Source organism: Psammomys obesus, unplaced genomic scaffold, assembly GCF_907164565.1.
Source record: "Psammomys obesus unplaced genomic scaffold, mPsaObe1.curated_primary_1811, whole genome shotgun sequence".
Lineage (NCBI taxonomy): Eukaryota > Metazoa > Chordata > Mammalia > Rodentia > Muridae > Psammomys > Psammomys obesus.
Window position 1 is genome coordinate 34,315,989 of NW_026587216.1, and position 22,090 is coordinate 34,338,078.

Consider the following 22,090-nt stretch of genomic DNA (forward strand, 5'->3'; position numbering starts at 1 on the left):
TAAAAAAACCACAATCCAAAATACTCTGAAATCCAAGTGGAAATGCCTACATCTGAGTTCATGTTAAATGCAATCAAAGCACAGTCACACTTAAAACGTGTGAGATTATCTTTCCATTCTGTGCATAAGATATACAGGTAGCAAATGAGTTTTGTATTTAACTGCTACCACCAGACATCGCACCATGTGTATCCACCTACCACAAAATCTTAAGTGCCTAATAGCTACAGACTGATTGCACATTTAGTGACACTCAGCCTACTGAAAAACAGGCTAGCACCAAGTGAAAACATGCAGGAGTAGGATCCAGTGAGAAGACTCTCCATTCTGATACTGTCTATTTTCTTCTCTGAACTGACAGGACATATTGGTTATGCTGATGTTTATTGTGCCTATACTGAGGACAGTTTCCTTGGTGAGGGAAATGGTCCATTTTCTGTCCTTCTGACATTTCAGACCACAGACCAGTGGGAGGTATTGCGAGCATCATGAAGCTTCAAGAAAGCATAGATAAAGAGGCAAAGAGAAGGCACCTACAAAAGTCAAGTCCCTGAAAGACACAAAAGCAGCATCTTTTCACCCAGCTGGGGACAAAGGGACTGACACAACCTCTGACTTCTCCACCCAGCAGCTACCAGAACTAAATAAAGCAGCCAGGCCAGCAGCTAAGCAACTCTGCCCACAGTTTTTACTGCTGCTTGATATATTGCTCTCCAGACCCATCAAACCTGATGAATTTCCCTTGACATAATTATTAGCCACATCCAAAGATAAAAACACTGAAGAGCAGTTTGCAAAGTCCTTAATGCTAAGGGCTGTGCCGGGATCCACCCAGGTCTGTGGCTGTCCTACTGGAACAAGCAACATACATGATGTTTGTGAGGAAGGTTTTCTTTCACTTTCAAAGTTATTGATGACTAGAAGGGCCTTTGTCTCTATTATTTTGGCAGGCAAATAAACAATGCATGTATGTATGTGTGGGTCCTTACTAGAAATTAAAACAAGAATTCAAATGCATATTTATCAACTTATTTTAAATGAATAATGGTAAGATTAATATTTACATGTGCTAATAAAAGTAATTTTTTATTTAAAAAACAACTCTTATTCACACTTCTTTATAGTTCTTGGAAGTTTTGCTCATCTGACCAATAACAGAAGGTATTGTTATATATACTAATTCAACTGTTGGAATAGAATTATGCATCCTTGACAAAGCTCTAATGACTAGCCAGGCATGGTGGTACATATCTGCTATTCATTACTTGGGAAGTGGAGGCAGGAGAATTGGAAATTCAGGCCTCAACTACATAATGAGTTTAAGGGGAGCCTGGGCTACGTGAGATGCCTCCCCCAGGAAAAAAAAATAATTAAGCAAAACTAAATGAATTAAAAATTACAGTGGTTAAATCACAGGAAGTGGGGGGTTGGATCCTGAATATAGATAGCCCGAAGGTTATTTTATAAAGTATTTTAGGTGAAGCTGAATTTTGAGGTCAAGTATGGGATTTTTCCACTAGTGATGTGGTGTGGTTGCTCCAAAAGGCTTTGAATTTTGGAGAATTTAAGATTTCAGTTTTGGGTGGGGAGGGAGCCTTTAGGGATGCAGTTTATGATCAAAATACTTCAGGGCTTTTAGCGTGATTCAAATCCCATTCTTTTTTTATGTTTTCACCGTGGGACCTGGAACTCTTGTGTAATGGGCAAGACAGTAAGCCAAGTTTTGAGATGGGGAGCATCTCCATACTCCTGCCCCAGCTCTAGGCCTCTACTGCCGGTGAGGAGTGCTCAACGGCAGCCCCAGTTCCCAGCAACCGTTTAAAGTTTGCAGGCACATGAGACTTTATATCCCATGGCAGATCTCCCCAGGAGGGAAAGCTTAAACTTGGGGCCTCGCGTTTATTCTCCACACGGCCCTGTTTCCCTCTTTAGCTGTTCTTTATTTATGGAATAGACAAGGTCAATGTAACAGGCAACCTCAGTCCTGCACCGCTCCCGTCTCTTTTTCTTCTTTCTCTCTGTATCCTGTCATTTCTTTCACCACTCGTGGAGAATATGAACCGCCCTAGTTTACAGAGGCTGTGACTCACACACCTGAAAGGAGAAACTGCTCTGTTATTTAAGTGCATATCTTTACCCTCTCTTTCCAGTCTGCCTTTTAACCAAAACTCCCATGTGTCACCCCACCGGCGCCTTTTTCCTTTGATTCTACTATTCCTTCTTTTGTGTGTGTGTTTCCTCTTCTGCTTCCTATGGTCCCTCCTCTAGTTCCTTTCTGGCAACATAATCCCATGGTGATTTTTTTCTTTCTTTATTTTCTTCACTCCCACCCACAATAACTATTATACTTTTTTTAATTTTTATTTTTATGTTAATTACAGTTTATTCACTTTTTATCCCAGCTGTAGCCCCCTTCCCTCATTCCCTACCAATTCTAACCTGCCTCCCTTATCGCTTCCCATGCCCCTCCCCTAGTTTTCTGATAGGGGAGATCCTCCTCCCCTTCCATCTGATCCTAGCCTATCAGGTCTCATAAGGACTGGCTGAATTGTCTCCCTCTGTGGCCTGGCAAGGCTGTTCCTCATCAAGGGGAGGTGATCAAAGAGATAGACACTGAGTTCATGTCAAAGACAGTCCCTGTTCCCCTTACTAGAGAACCCACTTGGAGGTTGAACTATTATGCTTCTATGCCCAATACTACCAGAGTCCATCCCCCAACCCAAACAATTGGTTCTTTGTAATGACTGCTGGTGTGGTCAGCTGACACTATTTACACAGTGTATTTGCTGCTTGAAAAAGACTATAGGTGCAGACAGTACTCAATCAGGAGTGAAGGCCTGGTGTTAAAGACTAGTGCCCCAAAGAACAATTTAACAGGAAAAGAAGATGTCATATCATCCTTATTACAACTGGACACTGCAAACACCTCTAGTGAAAAGGTGGCATGAATGAATTATGGCAAACAACAACAAGAAACCTTAAACAGTGGTTGACCCAGATGATGAGGTCTCAGTACAAAAAACAGGGACAATGAAAACCTCAAAAACTTACCAACCCCATACAAATGCCCCCCAGTGAAAATGACCTAAACAAAATTCCAAACACACAATTAAAAAAAATACAATTATAAATATCATCAAACATCCCAAAGAGAACAGGAATATATTTAAAAACAAGCAAACAAACAAACAAGCAGTTGCATGGAATAAGAAAGTTAGATAATTAAAATAACATTAAAATAATGTTCAGTAAAGAAAATGAAGGGCTGAAGAAAAGCAGAACAGAAACGAGGGTGGGAATGAAAAATGCAGAAGGTCAAATAAGCCTGCAGTGGAGAGCCTCACCAAGAAGAATAAGTAAGCAGATGATAGAATTCCAAGACAAGGTGGAAGAGTTGGGTGCATCATCAGTGAAGGTCAATAGTAAATATTAAAAAGGTCATGAATGGGACCCATAATATCATTAGGACATCATGTAAAACATTTACAAATTATAGGCACAAGAAGGAGAAAATGTCTATGCCAACAAAGTAAGTAAAAATTTTGATAAAACCACAGGAGAAAATACCTCAAAGTTAAGAAGAGGTGTCAATAAGAGGCTCACAGAACACCAAAAAACAAAACTAGAGAAAAAAAAAAAAAAAAAACGAAACAAAACAAAACAAAAAACCACCTCATGTCATGCCATGGTAAAAACAGGAAAATATGTAGAAAGAAGAATGAGTACTAAAAGCTGAAAGGGGTAAGGACCCAATCACTTTTAATGGAAAATGCATCAGAATAACAGCAGACATCTAGTGGAATCTGTAAAATCCAGAAGGTCTTGGAAAGATGTGTTTCAGTTTCTGAAAGATCTAATTGCTAACCCAGACTAATAAACTCAGAAATAGTATCATAATTGAAAGAGAAAGAAAATCTTTTCATAACAAAATCAGACTGAATGAATTTATGACCACCAACCCAGACTTACAGAGCATGTTGGGGGAGATACTTTAAACTTACGAGAGAAAGATAAACATAACCAAGATACCACAAGAAAAAATATAAACAAGGCTACAATGGTTATTAAACAAAAAAGGACAAAGAAAACACCCAAAAAAACAAAACAACAAAATGAAGGAATCAATAAAGACCTTTGAATAATAACTCTCAATATTAATAGTATCAGTTGTCCTATTTAAAAACGCAATAGTAGATTAGATTAGTAAATAGGATCTTTCCTCTTAATTCCTCCAAGAAATATGCCTCACCATCAAAGATAAAAACTATCTTAGAGTGGAAGGATTGAAAAAGACTTAAACAAATGGGACTAAAAACCAAGCCATTGTTACCATTCTAATATGTAATAAAATGGACTTCAAACAAATATAATCAGAATAGACAAAGAGAGTCACTTCATACCAATCAAGAGACTAATTCCTCAAGTTAAATTTATAATTATAAATATATATTACTGAATTTACAGGTTAATCATGGCACATTAATAGTGGCTTCAATGTTCCATCTGACAATAGATAAACTGGACAAAAAATAAACAGAGAAACATTGGAATTTCATAATACTGTACATCAAATGCACCTAACAGGAATACACTGAATAGTCCACCTAAGCATATTTTTCTTTGCAGCCCGTTGAACTTCCTCTAAAACACAACACACAATAGGACGCAATGCAAGAATCAAGCAATACAGAAAGATTGGAATAATTATTTGTGTTCTATTTGATCACAATGGAATTAGATTGCAAAAGAGTAGCAAGAGAAATTATTGAAAATAGCAAGCTCCTGGAAGTTAAACGATACACAATTGGATAATACATAGGTCAATAAGAAATCTAGGAGAAATTTTAAAAGTTCCTAGAATTGAATAAAAATGTCACCACCCACCATAGGCGACATGGGTCCTCCTATAAATTAATGTATTCCTTCACAGACATAGTGACAGATCAACCTGATAAAAGACAATTATGTAATTAGACGACGTGTTTCTAGCTGTGTCAAGGTGACAGGTAATACTGCCTAGGACAGCTAGTACTAAGTACTTGTTGAAGACACTTAATATCCTTACTAATTAGAGTTATTCAAATTAAAACTGCTTTGAAATTTTATCTGACCTCAGTTGGAATGGCTATTATCTAGTAAACAAATAAAAATAATTTTTTATAATGAAAGAAGACACATGTTTGCTATTAATGTGACTGTAAAATGGTGCAGCCACAAATGGAAATCAGTCTGTAAGTTCCTCAAAAAATGAAAATAAAAACAAAACTTCTGAATGATTCAACTATAACATCCTTGGAATATACATCCCAAGGACTCTATACCATACAAAAGAGATATTGGCACTTCTGTGCTCCTTGCAGTTCTAGTCACAAAAATGAGGAAATGAAATCAGCCTTGCTGTTTATCAACTGATGAATGAATAAATAAAATGTGGTAATATACACAATGGAATTTATTCAGCAGTAAAGAATAAAAAATTTACAGGAAAAAAAAGTGGATGAATCTGGATAATAAGGTGAGGTCACCCAGGCTCAGAAATGCAAGTACAGCATGTTCTCTTTTATAAGACAATCCTAGGTATAAATTATTAGAATAGTTTGATTACTACTGAATGCTTGCAAATGCCAAAAAGATAGAAAAAGCCCCTTAGAGGGAGGGATGTGGGATAGCAGAATCATCAGTCAGAAAAGTAGAGGAGCAGAAACCAGGAGGTAAAAAAAGATCTAAGCTAGCACTGGAATGGGAGGAAAGGGAAAAGACTCGGGAAGGAAGGAAAGTTAACAGAAACTAAGCATGTTAAAAAGCCATGTGGAAAGGCTTTATTTTATATGCTTATCAAAAAAGAGTTTGGATATCTGTGATTCAAATGCAGGATAATACTCTGTGAATCTTAGTGCTGGAGGTGGGACGCTTCTTCATGAGTTGTTGGTTACAGGTCTGCCATGTAGTGTAGGCTCTTGGTAGCCCATAAGAACTTGATGATAAGACCCTATTTGTGTGGAAGCTATAGAGTCTGGTCACAAGACAAAAATAAATAAATAAATTGAGCTGGAGCCGAGCTGTATGCTTCTCTACTGGCTAGGCTTTATGATGCCAATAGATGCTATGCAAGCTCCTGGGAGGAGGAAAGTTTTACCCAACTGTGAATCCCTGTGAGTAATGGTCATACAGGGAAGATGGTCAGTAGAGCACAACATTGGCATGACTGTTATGAGAGCAGCCAATCTCTTTCTGACCTGATTCAAGTTTACTCCACAGGAAGGAAGTCATCCTTCTGTAAGGTTAGTAATTGCTAATATTGTTTTGCTAAATTGTCAAGATGTCAAATTGCCTTCTAAGTCTTCATGTCATTGCCCACGGATGAGCGTTATGCTCAGCCAGCATCAGAGAAGCTTTTTAGTGAAGCAGGAAGTGATTAATGTAGAAACCCATAACATGACACCAAATAGGTGATGGTAATGTGTTTGGCTCTAAATAAGATATATATGTTATTCACTGCAAAGCTTGGAGAACATCACCATGCATGATAGGCTGGAAAGACTGCAATTAAAGTAGAATGGGGAGATAGATGTACAGCATAAAGTTGCCTTCTGGACATGACAAGTTTGGAAGATAGAGATGGAATACCAAAGCAAGCAGACTAGCAAAAGTATGGGTGAATACTTTTCATTATGAATAAGATGGGAGAGTGGTTGAGATTGATTTCTGGCATCAACTTTGAACCATCACACACACTTGCATAACATACACATGTACATAAAAACGAAAAAGAAAAAATTCAAATCAGTAGGTACTTCTTGCTTTTGTAACACCCTGGGCTCAACAGAATTAAAATGACATTCAGGATAATGATGAACAAAGCAAGGGACGCAGACAGGACCGACTCATGGTCATAGTCATTACCTGGAACTGTATTAATGGAATGGTGCTCCCTGCTCACACCTGGCAAAGTATCCAGTTGCATAAATACAACTGATCTTCAGAACACAGTTGGCTGCTCTCTTTGTAGCTTGACCCCAAAGCTGGTTCTTCATTGGTTGGGATCCTTAATGTTCTCAACCAGCTTGATAAAGTCTTAAAAAAAGAGGAAAGGCAGAGGGTAGGTTCAGCAGTAGCTTCTAAAAGAGTATGCATACCTTTGTGAATAGATTGTTTTAATTACAATAAATTCTGTTTTAAACTATCATTGATTCAAAATAGTGCTATGCAGTTCCTTGCGGTATCTGTTGCTATTACCAAATGACAATAACTACATAGCTGATAGATGAGTGGATAGATGAGTAGATGAATATAAACGTAGATGGATTTATGGACAGATATCCACATATAACCACTATAATATATTTTGAGGCAAAATCTCGCCCTATAACCTGAAACTTGCTGTGTAGCTCGGACTAATCATTAATTCCTAATCCTACTGCTTCCACAGTTTTAAAGCTCAAATTACAGATGTGCACCACCATGCCCTGCTATAAGTCTTAAAAAAAAAAAAAAGAAAAAAATCCTCAGATTACAATCCCTTCATTCTTTAATTAAGGTTGCTAAAATTAGGCTGGAGTTGTTATTTAGCAAAGGATTTGCATAAACTCTTACTGAGTGCCCTTGTATGTTAAACTCTACTGAGCCTTGCAGTTGAGTCATATACATTAGGAATCTCTTCCAGAAGAAAGAAAAATATAAGCACATATCATTTCCATGTTGATCAGAGAAAGGCCTCTCTGTTCTCCTTATCTTCCTTACCTATATTTGTTACTTTAATTTCCAGGGTCAATTTCATGACAAGTTCAGCAGCTTACATGCTGTACTGTCCAGTCCAAGCACATTCTATTTCCCAGTGTAAGCCTTTGGCCAGAGCTCTCTTGATTTTTGCCTGTCTTGCTTTATGCATGAGGAAACAAAACAAAACAAAACAAAACAAAACAAAACAAAACAGATATGTAGGTGCAGCAGTGGCTACGGTAACTCTTGCCAAGGCATTTACCTGTCCATCATGGCAGAGCTACTCATGGTGTTTGTATTTTGCTTTACTCGCTGGGTATATTCCTAGGAACTCCTACCTCACGGAACAACAAGCCCAAATTATGTCTCTGATGCTGTGTTGTGCCTGCTGCCTTATGTGGTTTGACATCTTTGCAAAATCCCTGTTTCTCCACAATGAAAAAATGTCTGGTACAATTTGGGGAAGAATTTTATGCCTTAATAGGCCAGATGATTTAGACATTTCTTTTAAAGCGTTTCTACGCTTCCTGAGAATGAGGAGTTTGCTTGGGCTTTCAGCACTATCCTGGTTGCCTCAGCACTCACTGACTAGAGGAAAAACCTTTTTGTGGGCTTTTGAAATCATAGTGTCAATATCGTAATGGTCAGATTGGACATGTGTAGCAAGGAATTGAGCCTGGCAGCCTACATGAACAAGATGAGAGGAAGCTAATAAACACGCAGTGTGGTATAACATGTAGAAAAAAAGAATCAGAAAGACTAAATGTTAGGGGATTAGGAAGGGTTCAGTGTAGGTCATGAACACTAGCTATAAAAGAAGGATATAAATCTAACTGGTTTACTTGTTCTAATTCTGCCATGGATTTTTCATTTGTCATAGTCTCTGAGTACATCAAAAACAGTTGATAGTGAAAGTATAAAATCCAATTTTTTCATACTCCACAGCTGGCATTCCAAATGGCTCCTCTAACTATATAGAAGTTCACTAAGTAGGAATGTGTGGTGGGTGTGAGCTCCCTACTAGGAGGTGTATTAGATATGGGCTAGGAAAGAAAAGTCTGAGAGAGGCCATGGAAAAGAGCTAGGGGGATACTGTCTACACCAAGTGGTGGACTCTCAGAAGAGTTGGGGGAGGGGCACCGGTAATCAGGCGGCTATGTGGCTGAATGAGACTGAAGGGACCATAATGGGGAACAGAAAGGATAGTGAAAATTACCTTAGTCCCAGTCCAGTGTGACTTCTGGAGGTCCCAAGTAGAAAGTGTTTCTAGCCAGCTACTACTGACACAGAGAAATGAAGAAGAGTGGGAAGGCTGGGAGGGTCAAGAGAGGAAGGTCTGGACTTTGTTTAAAACAATATTTTTTTATAATTTTTATTTTTTATATTAATCACAGGTTATTTACTTTTTATCCCAGCCATAGCCCCCTCCATCATTCCCTCCCAATCCCACCCTTCCTCCCTCATCTCCTCCCTGGCCCTTTCCAAGTCCACTGATAGGGGAGGTCCTCCTCCCCTTCCATCTGACCCTAGCTTATTAGGTCTCTTCAGGACTGGCTCCAACGTTTGCCTCTGTAGCCTAGCAAGGCTGCTCCTCCCTTGGGGGTGGGGTTAAGGAGCCAGCCATTGAGTTCATGTCAGAAATAGTCCCTATTCCCCTTATTAGGGAATCCACTTGGATACTGAGCTACCATGGGCTACATCCAAGCAGGAGTTCTAGGTTACATCCATACATGGTCCTTGGTTGGAGAAACAGTCTCATAAAAGAACCCTGTGCCCAGATATATTTGGTCCTTGTAGAGCCCCTGTCCTCCCCAGGTCATAGTAACTCCCCCTTCTTTCATATGATTCCCTGCACTCTGCCGAAGGTTTGGTTATGAGTTTCAGCATCTGCTTTGATACACTGCTAGGTAGAGTCTTTCAGAGGGCCTCTGTGGTAGGCTCCTGTCCTGTTACTTGTTTTCTCCCACTTCCAATGTCCATCCCATTTGTCTTTCTAAGTGAGGATTGATCATCTTACCCTGGGTCCTCTTTCTTGTTTATCTTCTTTAGGTGTACAGATTTTAGTAGGTTTATCCGATCTTATAGGTCTAGTATCCACTTATAAGTGAGTATATACCATATGTGTCTTTATGCTCCTGGGATACCTCACTCAGGATGATCTTTTCTAGATCCCACCATTTGCCTGCAAATTTCATGATTTCCTTGTTTTTAATTGCTGAGTAGTATTCCATTGGGTAAAAGTACCACAATTTCCATATCCTTTCCTCCATTGATGGACATCTGGGTTGTTTCCAGGTTCTGGCTATTATGAATAAAGCTGCTACAAATATGGTTGAGCAACAATACTTTTATAATAAAATTTTAAGCAAACAAACATTTTGGGAGCAGGAAGCAGTGATGTGGAGAAAAAAATGGTAACCTCTCTGGTTCACCTTATCATCAAACCTGAGGGCTCTGATGGTGTGAAGCCCAGAGAAGGCTGAGGAGCTCTAGCTGAAGGGAATCTGGGAAGCACTGTGTGACAGCACAGGCCACCGCAGAAGACTCCCACAGAAAGAGTCTGGACTTTCTGATGTAGTCACAACCTGATCTAAGGCAGAGACCCAGGAATTCCTGGGATTCAAACAGAGCTTCTGAGTAGTATCCCCTAAATCCTGACCCCTGTATGTAAATGAGGATAAATGTAGATAAATGAAACTCTAGGATGATGGCAGGTGGGCGCTTTGGCACCTGGAACACACAATGCAAGTTTATAAGCTACAGAAATGTGGGCAGGCTCCAGGCACGAGCCATTGTACAGGTAGATGTGCAGCACCAAGAGAGCTTGATAAGGGGTGAAGCAGAAAGTAATTCCTGAGAACCAGTGGATGATAACATGTAACACACAGGGCTGCAACAGACCTGAGTCACAGAAATAAAGCCGTAATGCACTTTCACCTGGTGCCGATGGAAGGCAACTGACCCAAGGAATAAGCGGACACTAGGAGTAAACTTTGTGTTAGGAAGTCATCATAGACTATGGCTCTAGACCTTCTCTTGAATTCTTTCCATCTCCTTTGCCTGAACCAAACTTCACCTAGCTAAGCTGCAAGAGGCAATATATCAGTGGCAGTCGGTTGCAGAGTTTCACAAGTGATGCCCAGGAATTTCTAATGCTAGGATCTGGGGTAAATTATTTTACCAGAGGGTAGTTCCAATAGTAATAAGAAGAACGAGAGTGTGCTGACATTACCAGTGGCTTTCATTTGAGAGTCTGAGACAGCAGAGTGAATCAGCAAAAGCAATATGATTTGCTACTTGTCAGAAGGGGTCAAAACAACATGATGCAAAATCAGCAAGAGTGCTTTTGAAGTCACCTCACCTTTGACCTGTGATTTGCTCATCAATGAACTGGGAGAGAGGTGTGAGTTCTTCGGGCATGCTCCCGTTTTAACAGAAAACAGTCTTGCTGTGCTTGGGTGACACATAGGGCATAAATGGTAGTATGACTGGGGCTACTAATGTTGTATTGGAGATTTCAAAATAGATAGAAATGGGGATTCAGGATGTCTTCACCACAATGTGATAAACGCACCAAGCAAGGGAGATGCTAAAATGCCCAGATTCCATTATCACACAAAGTGAACATGCTTGTAATAGCAGCAAACTTGTGCCTATGAATATGTGCCATTGTTACACATCAATTTAAAAAAAGTTAAAATTTAAAAATAATTATAATCTATGGCCCTGTTATCTCTTTTTAAACACAAAACTGTATGAGAAAATGAGAGTGTCCATTTAACTCTAGCAGCCAGAAAAGCCGAGAGTGCTGACTGCTGAGAAGCAGAGGGCAGCTGCAAAAAGAACTCCACCTAAGTGCTTCTGCTGCAGTTGCTCTCCCGTTCTCCTCTTTAACTGGCTGATCCCAGTGACAAGAAAACACATCTTCATCTGTTTGGAATCAATTTCGTTCAATGGTCTGGCTAGAAGGGGAGATGATAGAGAATTGTTTCATTCTATTTCCAATGGCTGGTTGATTCTTCCGTCACTGGCCTGGAAAAGGAAAGAAAAAAAACAAGACTGTTGAAATGGCACTGGTAAAGACTTCTTTCTTGAAGCCCTACCCTCTAATCTCTTGTCCCACCCGCTTTCTCACTGTACCTCTCAATAGAACCCACCTTTCACCTGACCTCTCTGCTTTCTACTTCCCGGTCAAAGTATCTGTCAAACTATCTTTGTCTTTGTTTCCTCTTCTTCCATTGACCCACAATGTTGACTTTCTAAATAATCATCATGAGTCACCCCAGCACTGATTTTTTGCTGGGCTTTGAGAGCCTGTTGGGTAAACTAGGTGTTAGGAAACGTATGAATGTGAAGGTTACACACGGGTTCACAAATCACGCCACGAGATCGGTTCCACGTGGGAGGTTTGAGGAGGTTTTCCTTTTCCTTCGTTCTAAACCTTATCTCTGTTCCTCCTGTTCTCGTACTAAACTCCTTCTAACCATTAACTTAAATCTAAGGAGTTCTGCCTTTGACCCAGCGGATAAAGTTCCACGCCGCCACCGCCGCCGCCGCCGCCGCCGCCGCCACCACCGCTGCCCCACTCCTCCTGCCCCCTGCCCGGCTCAACCGCCCGGGTCTTCGCCAAGGCAGACAGCCTAAGTTGGCAGTCCCGGCGGCCGATAGCGCTCTGAGACTTGAGGACTCACAGCGTCGTAATCAAAACTTGATAAGGAGTTTTCCAAACTTTAAAATTCCCGCAAAAATGCCTGGGCGCAGCCATCTTGGCTTTGGGAAAAATGGGCGGGACCTTGGTTACATCAGAGGCTTCCACGTGGCCGGCACCATTTTTAATTCGGGCAAAGAGGCCCCGCCTCCCGTGTGCCTCTCTCCAGCGCCATCCCTCAGCCCCTTTCCCAAGCCGCTTCTATTTAAAAGCCCTCATCCAAAGAATGAGTTATTTTAAATTAGCATTGGTGGTTCAGTGGTAGAATTCTCGCCTGCCACGCGGGAGGCCCGGGTTCGATTCCCGGCCAATGCACCAATGTTAGGAAACGTGCGAAAGTGAAGGTTACACACGGGTTCACAAATCACTCCACGAGATCAGTTCCACGTGGGAGGTTTATTAAGGGAAGGGGGAGAGGGGGAGAGCGGTCGCAGAGAGACGAGGCAGAGAGAGAGGGGGGGCTCCTGTTCTCTTTATAAGGTGATTTAGAGCATGTGCAGGTAGTTCCAGGTGGTCAGCAGGTGGTCTGGGTGTCTTCACAAATGCCTGATAACTGGTCTGTCAGGTTTCTTGGAGCTGGCTGTAGAAGTGCCTGCTTACTGATCCCAACACTAGGCTATCTCTACATCTGGAGACTACAGGGTCTGCTGTGCTCACATGGACTGAGTCTGCAGGTGGATCACAGTCCTTGACTAGATGTAGCTCTCACAGTTGCTCTTGCCCTGTGCCTTTCCTCCTAGGCCAGAGCCTCTCCCAGCCCTCTACTACAGTGTTTTACTGTAAGCAATTACTAGGTCTAGGCATTTGAGGCTCTGTCCCATCTCTCATTGTTGTGGTACATGCCTGTAATATTATCTATCACTCCAGAAGCCCAAGAAGGAAACACATAAATGTGGATTACTCACCTTTAATATCAGGATTATAGCTGATACTCCCTCATCAAATTCTTTCAAGGACAGAACAGCACATAATACGTGCTCAGTAAATATGTTTTGATTTTTCTAAAATTGTTATTATCAAGTGTTTACTTGGAACAGAAAGTAGTGAGTTGTTAGAATTTAATTCTTCCAAGAAAAGCTGTCTTAATTCAGGACCCCAGGACACATGCAGAAAATTTAAGAACAAGGAAAGCTTAGAAAGTTGTTATTCTATTGGACATTTACCTGCTGGCACCCAAAAAGCAAAATTAAAACAAACAAACAAACAAGAAACTGAAGTTCCTGCCCCTTAGCTCTTAGGTAATTGGGCCAACTCGTGAAGTAGGTAAACATTTTTCTCCTTTTCCTGACACTCAGCAACTGCCTTCAAGCTGAGCGAAACAAAAAGTGATACAATTCTTCACCCATCACCATTTAGCGAAGTGGCCCAGGTGCAGTAATAATCAGTCACAGTAGCTGCTCTGATCTCTCAGGCCTAGAACTCCTGACACCATGAAGGTCAGAGGCAAGATACCTTGTCATGTACTGGACCTGTGTGTGCTTCCCTGAAAAGCCTCTACTTTAAAGTCACTCAGCTGAGAAAACTCATTATGTCAGAAATGGAAATCGACCCAGAATAACTCTATCACATTTTACTATCTTGAAGGTGGTGGGAAATTCCATAAGGCTCATCAATTGGTGAAACTTCACATCTTCAGCTACTGGCAGGAAAGGGACCCCAGAAGCCTATGTAAATAGTCATGGTGTTGTACGTAGATTCCTTGACTAGTTAATGAGGGATGAGTAAAAGACACAGAGTAAACGTCATGTGCTTTATGGACTAAGACCCCGGCCAACTCTCACTGAGACCTGGTCTTCAGGGATCAACCAGGAATATGGAATTTGCCTCTCTGTTAAGTTGGGTTGGGAAGGGACAGCTATATGATTAGAAAGCTCTTTTAGACTGCGGTTGTAGTGCCTAATCCACAGGAAGAAAGAGGAAAGCACAGCATCTCAAAGCAGCAGCTGCAGCAGTGGTAAAGAAGGAGGCAGGAAAGGAAGAGGGAGAAGCAGAGAAAAAATAAATAAAACAGCAACATCAGCAAAATCCTTAAAGTTACAATAGCAGTTCTAAACCATCCAAGCCAACAGCCAAGGGCATGGCTCCCAGAACAGCATTTGCTTACATATGTAGCAGGACCTTTCTCTTTCAGGTACATTGTCCCTTCCTTGAATCACATGGGCCCAATAAGACAGAGATGAATCTCAAACACTTGAATGCTTTCAAACCCGACACCAAATGTACTTACAAACAAAGATATTTGAAACAGAGAATTTAAATTCCTTCTCAACAGTTGATCTGATTTGGGTCAGAGAACCCTGGTTCTGGAAAAACCAGCCACAGTAAAGATGTGAAAACACATGAGCCCAGCCCTCCCAGTCTTCTTCCCACAGCATATGTGCAAGGCCTGAACAGTCTGGCCGGGGAGGCGAGGGGGAAGCAAAACCAAATCATTTCCTGCCATTAGTGATGAGCAACCGAGGGCAGAGAATCACTTGTCCTTTAAGGTGTCCCAGGAAGCAAAAATGAAATTTCTGAAACGGCTCAATGGGGCTTTGATGGGAAAGTAATCCCCACGTGTGATAAAGATGCCACTGACAGGAGTCTGTGACAGAGGGTGGGGTTAGGAGACAAACCACCTCCATCCTATTTTGGCAGCTTCTATTTTTTTTTTTTTTTGGTTAATACTGTTTGTTTCAGAAACACACACATACTACTTTAACTCCTTCCTCTTCTTTGTGAGAAGAAATGAAGACATATCCGATGAAATACTGACCCCATGACAAAGATATATGTCGAAATTTCTTTCCTATGGCAGACTTTACTTAGTTAGATGGTTAGATTTACTCCATTCTTTTCCTTACTGCTGATTTTGTGATGGCATCAGATGACATTCCTTAAGTAAACTTTAATAGAAACAAATAGAAAAAAAGTTTACAAAAAAAAAAAAAAAAAAAAAAAAAAAAAAAAACTGGTTGTACTTCAGACCTTGAAAACTCAGTCAGGCTAGGCATGACCCCCAAACTAAAAAGCATGGGTATGATTTCTCTGTGTCCTGTCTACTTTATGAGCAGCCTTAGTTCACAGACTCACAGTTCCCAGCTAATATTGACCTTCCTCGATTCCCTGTACTAGTGATATTTTATACTAAAAGGCAATGAAAAACTGAAGATTAAGTATATAACTAAAATTTAGGGAAATACACTGTTTTACTCTGCATGAGCCCAGTTCTTATTACTAATAAAAACAATCATTTTTCTGCTGTTGGCTTTCACATAATGATTCCCTTTTACAAGCCATGTCTTTTAAAGAGTAGAATAGAGATTATGCTTCGATTTATGATCACACTTGAAAATCTTCTACATTACAGAGAAACAATGAACCCATGTCATTTACTCAAACTTAAATTAAGTCATCTACAGTAAGAAAGAAATCTCAAGTATAGACTATGTTTATAAATCATTCATTACTGTATTAAGATTTGTGGAGAATCAAGGGAGACAATGAGCAGATCGAATTGAAGTCTTGTCTTCATTGAGCTACCTAGTTGTTCTTTGATCCTTGAGGCAAGATGTGCTCACATATTTACCAGTCAGGTATCTAGTCAGTGTCTGCATTGAGCATGACACATTTCTGGGACCTAGAGAAATTCAAAAGTCAACAGCAGGGACTCTTTGTTTTCCATACAGTTACGTTAAAGTAGAAGACATTGTACAAAGATGGTGAATGCCACAAGAAAATAGATTTGTATTTTGTTGCAAGGTGCAAGGAACCAAGAGAACAACTGCAGGTCATCAAAGGGGAATATTTTGTATATGTTTAATATTGTATTATTTATACATTACTAGTTAGCAAATTCACAAACTTAAAACAGTAAATCCTTCTTAGCTTAGTTTTGGCTGTGGGAAAGGTCACCTGTAGCTAAGATGACTGATCTGAAGTATCTCCTAGGCTGTAGAGAAGCTGTCAGATGGGGCTCCATCAGCACTGGGAGTTTCTGCTAAGTATCAGTTACTTTCCTTGTTGCCATGAGAAAATAACTAATAAGAGTAATAACGGGAAGGAAGGGTTGATTTGGTCTCCTGTTCTGAAGGTATGGCCATAATGTCAGAAAAGGGGTGGCAGCAGGACCATGAGGAAGCTGGTCCAACGGCATCCTCAGTTAGCAAACAAAGAGATGGATGCTGGAGTTCAGACCACCTTCTCATTTTAATTCATTCCAGATCCTAGCCCAGAAGACTGCCCAGATTGCAGTGGGTCTCCCCTTGTCGGTCAAATCTTTCTGTAAATGCCCTCAAAGATATGCCCAGAAGTGTGTCTCCTGGGTGGATGCTTCTAAATCCTCTCAAATTACCAGTGGATAGTAGCCATCAAAGGTGGGGAAAGGAATGTGTGTTTCCATTTTCTCAAACACAACTACTAGCAAGTTTTAGTACTCTTCTTGGGGGTCTCTGAAAAAGAAATCTCCATGTCAAATAATCTAAGAGAGAGCTCCCAAAATGGAAGCCACTGTCTGCCGTATGCCATGTGTTAAGGCCACTGTATGTTCAAGAAAAGAGCTTTACACAAGAGCATGAAGGCCAGAAAGTGAAGGACCTCAATAATAACCAGAGAAAACACTGACACAAATATACTGTCTTTTCTTTTCAAATACCAAAATAGGACCACAAGATCCACTGCTCAGACCCATGCTATTTTCCAAAATCATAAGTCTGTTAAGGATGCTGTGAAGAAGACAAGGCACCATATGGTTCTCCTGTGCCTTCTATATATTACTAAAATAAATGTTATTTTTCTGGCCTGCACCAAGATAGTGCTCTGGTATTTCAACACTTAAAAGGATAAAGGTTAAGGAGAGATACCCAAGACATCTATACTTTGTGCTCTTTGATTCCTATTCAGAACATTTAGTTCTGTCAAACAAGCAGAATCCATCTTGCATTGCTAGCAATAGTCTGTGATCATGCAGGGGAAAAAAAGGTGAAATCTTAAAGACAGCTTGACAATGAAATTCCAGACAACAATCTGCGCTGTCTTTAAAAAGTCCTACTTATATCCAAGATTATGCAGTTCAGGTATTGGGGAAGTTTTGCCCTTCAGCATGTCTGATTACGCTGCTAAGTTTGTCAGAGGCGGAGAAGGCATTGATTTTGAACTGAAGAAGGTCACAGCTAGACATAGGGAGACGGTAGAACAAAGACTAGACAAGCACAGTGTAATGAAGCACTGTCATGTTATAACCTGAACTCACACCTTAGTTCGTTTCATGCAGTACAGGACAAGAAATAAGTTTGTTGGTCCATATCTTGCTCTCAACAAAACATTTAATGAGATCCTGATATTAAGACTAGGGATAAAAAAAGAAGAAAATCTGAATATAAATCAACAAATTATTATTTCAGAACGTTAGGGATAACTTTGATATTTTTGAACTATTAGACTCGCTCAAAACCACAACTGAAGAAGAATACTGAGTCTACACTATTTTATTTTCTAATATTCAAACAAGAATACCAGATGTGGTAGTTCATAACTGTAACTCAGTACTCTAGAGACTGAAGTCGGAGGATTACCATGAGTTCAAGGCTGGCTTGAGCTAACTAGTGTGCTCTAGGCCAGGAAGAGCCACACTACAAAACCCCATCTCAAATAAAAGAGAGTTGCATCAGGAAACATTTTAAGGTTGGAACACACAGAAAGGTACATAAATTCTGCAGTTGGAGACAAATCATGTTGGAACAAAGTCAAAGCCTCCTTTTAGGTTCTGGAGACATGGCTATGGGCAACAGGCTTACAGCCGAGTATGAAGACCTGGGCTCAATCCCCTAAAACCTACATTGAAGAGTTGGATATGAAAGTGCATGTCTGTAATCCCGGAGCTGGAGAGGGAAAGATAGGATGATTTCTGTTAATTGCTAGGCAGCCGATCTAGCTGAATCATCAAGCTCCATTGAGAGAAAATGTCTTATAAGATAAGGTAGACAGTGATTGAAGAAGACACCTGACATAGACCTCCGGCCTGCACCCATATTCACACTTATAAGCACACTCACCTGTATGCACATGCATTCACATGCATGCACACTGATGCATAAACGAACAATTTATACTTATGAAAATTGAATCACCCCCTCTAGTTTGGTACCTGACTTCAAGTAACCCAGTAGTAAATGGAAGACATCATAATTATCAATAATAATACTGATGAACCCATGGAAACCTGATAGCTTGTAGCTTGGAGTACTGGCAGGGCCAAAGCTGAGGCCAAAGGAGCAGTGATGTGCCTTTAGGAAGAGGTAGAACACCAAGCAATATGAGGTTGTTGTGTTTCCACTCTCACCATAATCTTTATATTTGTAATTGAAAGGCTGATCTGGAGGCCTATAAGTTAAATGAGTAGGTGGAGTTAGGAGAGAGTGTTGCAGGAAGGCACTGAAAAAGATTAAAGCTGGAAAACACAGCTAAGAAAGACTAGCTCGGGGCATGTATCCAGTGGTCATGATTCTTTCTCTTTAAGCGACATTACTGTAGAGACCTCTTCACCAGCTCCTCCAGGGATGCTTCAGCTGTCGGTGTGGACGCATGGCCACCTCTTGGCCACTCTGCCGGTTTCCTAACCTGTGCTTTCACTCGTTGGAGTAAGAATGAATTCTGCATGCTCAGGGATCTGGGAGAATATAATTTGGCAGAGATCAGTTCTGTTGATAGAAAGATGGTTTTCTTTAATGTGCTAAACAGTCTGAGACAGATAATCTCTGACAGCTGTGAAGCATGGCCTGCTGTGGAGGCCAGCACAGTTGGAGGACCAAGGGCTGACTACAGTGGAATATGTCAGGGGGCAGTGCCCAGAACCCATCAAGCAACTTGATTACAACAACTAATTTTCAATATTCGTAGCCATTTTTTTTTCTATTTCATTGTTTTTAAGCAAAAATAAATAAATGAATGAAATAAATAAATAACTTCAAAGAACAGAGGCTCTCAGCCTGCTGTGCTCATCAAAGTCACCTGTGGAGCCTTATACATACACTGACATCCAAGCCTTACCCTCTACGGGTTGACCAGAGTCTCTGGTTTAGAGTCCATAGGCACAAGGCACCTAGGTATCTGAATCTCCACGGGAGATTCTGCAAGCAGCCAAGAGCGAGAGTCATTACCGTGGAGAGTAATAATGACGCTCAGTCAAGGAACCCGCAGACTGGACTGAGATGCCTCACCTGTGTCTAACTTGGACCCAAGGCTCAGCACTACACACAGACACAACCCCACACACATACAGAGATAGAGAGAGAGATTCCAGAAGTTACCAGCCCCTGGTAAACAGTAAATTCCCAGTTCCCTTTCCCCCAATTACAGCCGTTAGGAGCCAAGTGGGCATGTCCCGGGTGCACTGCCTGAGAGTGGATGAGGGGACGTTTCTCCATCTCTACTTCCCTCAGAGCAAATGCTTCCTTTTACATCCACTTCCCTGGCTCAGTAAGTGGCTAAACATCTCACAGCGGTTAACTCATTCACAGGTCATTCCCCTCAGAAGGACACAGTCAGAGCTGGTAGTCTCTGCCACAACATGCACAAAACAGTTGCCAATAGTTGCTTAGGTTTTTCTGTTTTCAAATTTTATAGAATACAAATCCAGTTATAGATTAGAGGGCTGAGAGAAAAAAAAAAAAGAAAAAGAAAACTACAAACATGCCATCACACCAGGAGAATGGGCTAACACCCCAATTAAGAAAAAAAAAAGTAGCTGAATTTTATTATGATTTTGATTGATGTGTATGAGTTGTGAGGAAAATGACAATTTTCCTCAGAATTCAGTTTAAAATAATTGTCTTAGTTAGGGTTTTATTTCTGTGAAGAGATACCATAACCAAAACAACTCCTATAAAAGAAAATGTTTAACTGGGGTTGGCTTAGAGTTTCAGAGGTTTAGTCCATTCTCATCAATGTGGGAAACATGGCAGCAAACAGGCAGACATGGTGCCTTTGTACTGAATAAGAGCTGCTTACCAGGAGACATAAGCTTGGTGTGGCATGGCATGCCTGCATGGTTCTCTCTGAATCTGGGAAGCATCACACTCTCCCATGTCAGTGAATGCCAAATTTATTCTTCCAGTTGTTGCAAATGAATGCCTTGTTTTCTCCATGGCAAAATGCCATTTTTCACACACACACACACACACACACACACACACACACACACACACACACTCCTTTTTCCTCAACCAAGTCCACTGATTTTAACTTAAAAATAGATCCATAGTTCTAATGTCTCTCACCCTGCACAAGCCTGATCCAATCAGGATCTGTATGGTCTGGCTTAGCCTGGGTTGATGGTCTAACTTGTCTTCTTCTCTTACCTATTTTAAGCATAGCAGCCAAACTGACCTTGTTAAAATAGAAAGCAAGATTATCACTGCTCTGTTCCACATCCTTCAATGTCTTCCCAATGTTTTCTAAACTCTCCCTAACCAAAGTCACTGTTTCAAGCTGCGTGCTTTCCTGATGGCCCTTCCCAAAATCTGTGGACAGTCCTTTCACTTCTCTGGCATTGAATAAAATGTCACCATTAAAATGGCCTACAGTCCATCCTTTCTCCCCCGATTATGCTGAAGGCCTTGAACTACTTGTCTCATTAGTATTTATTTTCATCCCACACATCTGATTTTAGATGTGTTGGATGACTGTCTTTCCTAGTAGGTCTTCAGACAGACAGAATTTGAGGGTACTTTGTTTATTAAATATCCCCAAGCATTTACTGCAGTATTTGGCATATGGTGCAGGTTCAGTTAATTAATATGAAAACCAAGAAGGGAACAGGGAATTGGAAATTTTAGACGCTTAGTGTGACCTATTTGCCATTCAAACATATTAGACTCAACTTTAATCTAATGTTTCTAGACTCCATGGTCCAATGTACTTCATGAGTTCTAATAATTATTATTACATTAATAATATCTAAGTATCCAAATATTTTAATGCATGACATAATTGGTCTGGTTCCTTGAGGCTTTTAAAGAGAATGATACATTATTAAGTAGTTGAGGAATCATCAAATGACCTTCTGGGTCCTAGTTATAGTCCTGCTACTTACCAAGTTAATAATGACTTGATTTGTCCTTCAGTATTATCAAGATATCATCAATAGTTAACTAGTCACTTTATCATAAAGAGAGTCAAGAATGTTTTGTTTGGATTTGGTTTTGTGATTTTTCCTGAAGACACACAGGAGAACTGGAGAGAAAGATAGAGATTTTGAACCTACCTCCCCATTTTTTCATGTCTTAACAATTGTTTCCTATACAGTTGTCAACACAACCCAATGATAAAAACACGAAGCTCTTCTGAAGTTACAGGAGTTGTCTTGCTAAGATTTGGGAACTAAGCGTCAATGCACTCAGATAATTCTAATAAAGAGGAGCTCAGTATCTCCAATCAAAAACAGAAGAAACCATGTTTTGTTGTACTGTGTTGTGGTTTAGGTAGTGTTTTGAATTTATTGCTGTTTTATGTGCTGGATTAAATAGGTTTCTCTAAGTAGGCAAGCAATAAGCCAAGTAAACTACATTCAAAATATGATGCATAAATATATAAATACAAATATACATTTCTGTAATCTAGAGCAATATATATGTGTGTATATGTATATATATATATATATATATATATATATATATATATATATAT

The 22,090-nt window shown here is 40.3% G+C and overlaps 1 protein-coding gene and 1 non-coding gene across 2 annotated transcripts in view; both read left to right on the top strand.

The window, feature by feature from the left end:
• The window catches only part of Xkr4 (XK related 4), a gene marked incomplete in the record, with an annotated part of 379,561 nt that overhangs the window by 276,044 nt on the left and 81,427 nt on the right, over positions 1–22,090 (top strand).
• On the top strand, positions 12,672–12,742 carry Trnag-gcc (transfer RNA glycine (anticodon GCC)). The gene has a single exon. It is a non-coding gene; the product is annotated as a tRNA-Gly (tRNA).